Raw genomic sequence first — 5,169 nt, 5'->3', positions numbered from 1 at the left:
TGTCATTCCTCTCCTTTAATGATTAAACAGCATCAAGCACCATTAGCTGTTGAGAAAGTTCTGAGCCCTCCTGGGTACATAAAGTCCTGCCCACTTTGTCTCCTAACTGCCACCCCAACCCCTTCAGAATTCCCTCTCTTCTCCCCCTTCCCCTGCTGCTACTATACACATATGCACATTCACACACATACTCGTGTGCACACATATGCACACACATAAGCACACAGTGCACACACACTCACGTGCACATGTGTATACGCATGCACACACATGTATGCACACATCTGTGCAAATATACAGCACACAGGTGCACACAGTGTTTAATGGGTACGGAATTTCAGTTTGGGAAGATGAGAAGAGTTATGAAGATGGATGGTGGTGATGGTTGCACAACATGAATGTATTTAATACCACTGAACCGTACACTTAAAAGTGGTAAATTTTACTTTATGTGTATATTATGTGTATTTTAGAAAGTATAGGGGGAAAAAACTAATATACATAAAAATTACAAAACAAGGGGCAGATTTGTAAAGAAAATTCTAAGAACTGGATTTATAACTCTAATAACTCTGTTAGGGGTATACAAAAGGATTTTGCAAGTATTTCTTTGGATAAATCTTTGTTGTGTTTTCCCAGCATGAAGGTGTGGGGCTGCTTACCCCCTGTCCCAAATATGGTTTCAGGTCCAGGAGCTTTGGCAGGGACACTTGGAGAGTTTGGTAGTGCACCCCACAGCTGGGGTCACTGTGTACCAGGGTCTGACTCAAGCCTAAAATATGCAAAGGGCAAGAGCCTGAGGCTGACTTGCTGTTGCAACTGTGGGGCTGTTGGGAGTTGTTGGTTTGGGATTGTCCTGCACCCTGGGGTTGAACTAAGATTGTAGAAGTATTTTCTTGGTGTGTGTGAATGTGGAATAGATGTGGGCTACATGCATGAAAAAGACAGCAGGGGATCTCCTTAGGTCCTGTCCAGTAGGCTACCTCCAGGGCACTGGGGCCTCAGCTGACAGGATCTGGATTCCTAGAGGCTGTGGAAGAACTGAAGTGGCCAATGGTGTGGAGAGGAGGTCCCCCAGGCCAAGGGAATCCCGAACACTACATAGGAGCATCCACAGGGAAGAGTCAGGCCTACACTGGGTCCAGGCCCACAAGCTGGAGCCATCCCAGGAGAGTGCTACCTGAGTCAGAACTTTGCTGCTCATTACAACTTCTCTCTCCTCACATTGCAGTTCCCAGGGCTCACAAGTAGCTGTTCTCAAGTAGGACAGAAGTGAGGGAGAAACAGAAGTTGCTGACAGTGTCCCCTTTTTCCCGAGGCAGGCAGGCCCTGCAGCCAGTCCTGCTGAAGATGGAACCTGCAGAAGAAGAAGTCTTACCTTGGAATGAAGATTGAAATGTTGAGTAATGTATGGCACTGGGCATTAACATTTCTCAGTAATGTCTGAACCGAGGCTGTGTCTTCACACTTAAAGCGACAGCAGGTGTTAAGGGAAACTGAGGAGTTCCACTGGCTAAATCTGGGTTCTTGGTGTCTCCAGCAAACAACTGGATGAGACACTCCAGAGGCGGAAAGCAAAGGACAGTTGTATTTAGCAAAGCAAGAATACACTTTGGAGAGGACGGAGCAGGCTTGAGCGAGAAAAAGTGGCTCAAGAGCCCTGACAGGTACTTTCTGGGGGGGGGAGGTTAAGTTCTCTTAGCTGGATTAGTGTTGTTTGGTCATTCATTGAGCCCTGAGCGTAGTCTTTGTTGATTGGTGCCCTAGCTGGTGGGAGCTCATTGGTCCAAACAAATGGCACCCAACGTGGGGGCGGAGCTCCCCCTCTGGAATTGTCTTTGTCTCCTGTGGCCACTTTTGCACATGTGCGTGCCCACATCTGGTTTTCCCACTTGCAAATAACAGGTTTCCTCCTCCCTCCCGCTCTTGTCTCTATCTAACTTCCTGATTCACAGGGACTTCTAAGGCTTAATTGTAACCAGAAAACAAGGGAAAAGTATACCCCATGGAAAACGTTACTTAAGTCAGTTGCTTAAAAACAATTACCTTTAGGTTCACGGTCTCTGAGTCCAGTTTATTCCATCTACAGCTCACAGTGGAAGGGAGACCAGGCCCCTACTCCCAGGATCTGCAGCCCTTACCTCCCTCAGGTTTCAGGCTGGTCCCTCACTGGAGATTCTAGAACCAGAATTCTGCTTGGAATCCTGGGCCAGATAATCCCACCAGCCTCATGGCCTTGTCTTCTGAGGTCACCACCTAAAAGTCAGGCCCTTTGCACAGCCCACCTCCCCATCTTCCTACCCTGCCAAGGCTGTACTTTCCCCGTGCCCACCCAGCTCCCCACTGCTCTCCTCCCCCTCAGCCACCTCCAGGGCCCAGGTAAATATGCACCTCAATGCTCTCAGGTTCCTCATCAGCAGACACTAGGCCAACAGTCCCAGTGACCAGGTTGTCCTGCAGCAGCTTCCCCTGCAGCAGCCTCCCACATGGAGTCTCTCCCTCCCCACCCCCACCCCTACTCCTGAGAGTTCGGGTCAGAACTCTCCTTTGGTTCCTGGAGGTGCCATGCTGTCCCTCCCCTCCTGGTCTCTGTGAGTACTGTTCCTCCACCAGGATGCTTCCTTGGAAGCCTTCCCCGACTCCTAGCCTGGGAACTTTCGCAACCCCAAGTGCTCCCCATTTATCTCTCTGAACGTAATTGTTGACTTGGGGTCTGCCTCAGATGTGAGCTTCTCAAGGGTGGGCATCTTCGTATTTTATTTCTGCTCGTGCCTCCAGTGACTGTAGCAAAGTCAGTGAATGGAGGTGGTGACGCTGGCATTTCAGAAACTCCCTCTTGGGGCCAGCACAGGGGAAGGATGAGAACGAGGAAGCTGGTGCAATAGACTAGGCCCAGATGGGCACTGAGCTGAGGGGTGCAGGAGGGGTGGTCCTGGCTGTTCCTGCTGAACTGAAGCATGAAGTCCTGCGTGGCTTCCTCCCTCCTTGGGTCCTCCCCTCCCCCTGCCATGGCCCTTTCCCTCACTCTGCTCCCAGTGTCTACAAGAGCTCATTCACTGCACAGAGCCCTTAGTGAGAGGCAGCCTGGCCTCTGTCACCAGGACAGGTAGGGTGGGAAGCCTTTGGCTAAGGAAATGAAGCACTAGTGGTAAGGTCGTGAGCACAGGGCACCAAATGCCTATGACGCAGTGTCCTCCACCCCTGAACCCTTGGGCCCATGCCATGGGATCAGAACTTTCCACATGGAAGGAAAGCCCCACCCGGGCTGCCTGCGTGTTCCTGTCTCCTTCCCACACTCCTCGCCTCAGGTAGGATCCTGGGCAGGTTCGATGTTCCTTTGGCTGGCACCACCCTGGATACTTGCAAGTTCTTCCTGAAAAGCCACTCTCAGACACCTTCCTGCTGACAACTATCTTCCAGAGCAATGAGGGGTAAGGAGACTAATGTTTACCAGGATGTGCCAGAAGTATTGGGTTGGCCACATCACAGATATGATCTCAATTGTTATATTAACCATATGAGTTGGCTTTATTATTCCCATTTTCAGGTGAGGACACTACACGTGTTGGCTAGTTTCTGCGGCGTGTTTGGATTTGGATTCGGCTTGTCCACTCCAGCAGGTCTGCTGCACCACCATCCCTTCCCTCCTAGCCCTGTGTCTAGGGAAGAGAGCATGGAAGGTGTATCCCTCCCGGTGAGGGGGTACAAATCGGCTCTGTTCAACCCCTTCCATTGGGAGCTCTTAGGAAGGCAGAAAGATGGTTGGACTGGGGATGGAGCCCCTGCTGGGTCTGGGACCCAGTTCCAGGGACCTCTTCAGCCCCTCTCCCACCACCCCAGCCCTCCCTGAGCTCTTCTTCCCTGGCCACCTCTGCCCTGCCCCGCTGCTTAGCCCTCGGTCTGCAGGGTCTGGTGATGCTATTTTTCCAACATGCCTGTGCTCTGCTCAGTCCAAACTCAAACACGGTTCTATCTAATGCACCCCAGCCACTCACGGAGCACATGTGCCAGGCCCTGTGCTGGCTGTGACACTGCACAACTCCACGGGGCCTCAGTTCCCAGAAATGCAAAGCCAGTGGTGCCCACGCTGTGGGAGGCAGTGCCTGTGCTCTGCACTGGGAATAAAGAGAGAAGCAGGGCTGGTTCCTGGAGGAGGAAATGCATGCTCTGCACAGGCTGGGGGAGGCACTTGCTATCTTCCTCACTGTGCCTCCACCCCAGCCACCAAAGGGCTAGGCATCTGCAGAGCTCCCAGGTCCAGACCATACCAGGGGGAAAGATGGAGACCCCATGTGGGCATGCTGGAAGTGTGATTCCAAGAGGAAAGGGTCATTTATGGAGGAGACTAAGGCTGAGAAAGATAGTGACGGAGACACAGAAATGGAGGAAAGGAAGAAAAATGAAGGAGAGCAAAGGCTCTAGTCACTAAACACTGTTCTCTGCCAGACCCAGACGACCCCTACCTGAGCAGCCTGGCCTGGAAAAGACCTCCTGGGGCCCACTCTCTCTGCCTCAGGCTCAGGGCACAGCTCTCCACGTGTGGTGTGGCTCTGGCCTGGCCCCTGTAAGCTGCTCCCACAGCTCAGGGAAGTTTGCGGATGAGGCCTGGCTCTGCTCCCAGGGGAGTGGCTGAGGAGGCTCTGAAATCTCACTGCAGTCCACGATGGGCCTTGGCTTCTGAGGAACAGCACCTGTCCCTGCTACCAGATATGGTCCTGGAGAATAGAGAGCTTGCTGTGGGCTCAGAGTTTCCAGGCCCCCAGGGTCAGATGTGGAGACAAGACCACAGCTCAGAGTCAGGTGCTGTTGTTGCTGGTGCAGAAATCCCTTGCTCCCACACACCCAGAAAAACAGGTTTCTTAAAACCGGAGGATTATTCCACCTACTAAGCCTGAGATTTTGCATCTGTAAAATGAGATAACAACATATGCCTCTTAGAGTTGGAAAAATTAAATGAGATAATGTATCTGTAACAAGAGTTGAAATGAGACTCTTCCTGTCTCCGTTTAAGCTGAGGTCCGAAGGTGGAGAACAATGAAACAGATGCCTAGTCCTGCCACTCTAGAAGTGTGACAGAATACCCATGCTGCGGCAGCCGAGGAGATTTAGAGGAGCCGAGGACTAGCGACCAGAGGCAGAGCCTGGGATCTGGAGCTCAGGACTCCTGCC

The sequence above is a fragment of the Galeopterus variegatus genome, unplaced genomic scaffold (genome assembly GCF_000696425.1).
Source record: "Galeopterus variegatus unplaced genomic scaffold, G_variegatus-3.0.2 Scaffold387, whole genome shotgun sequence".
Lineage (NCBI taxonomy): Eukaryota > Metazoa > Chordata > Mammalia > Dermoptera > Cynocephalidae > Galeopterus > Galeopterus variegatus.
The sequence above is the reverse complement of the archived record's forward strand: the minus strand, read 5'-3'. Positions refer to the sequence as shown.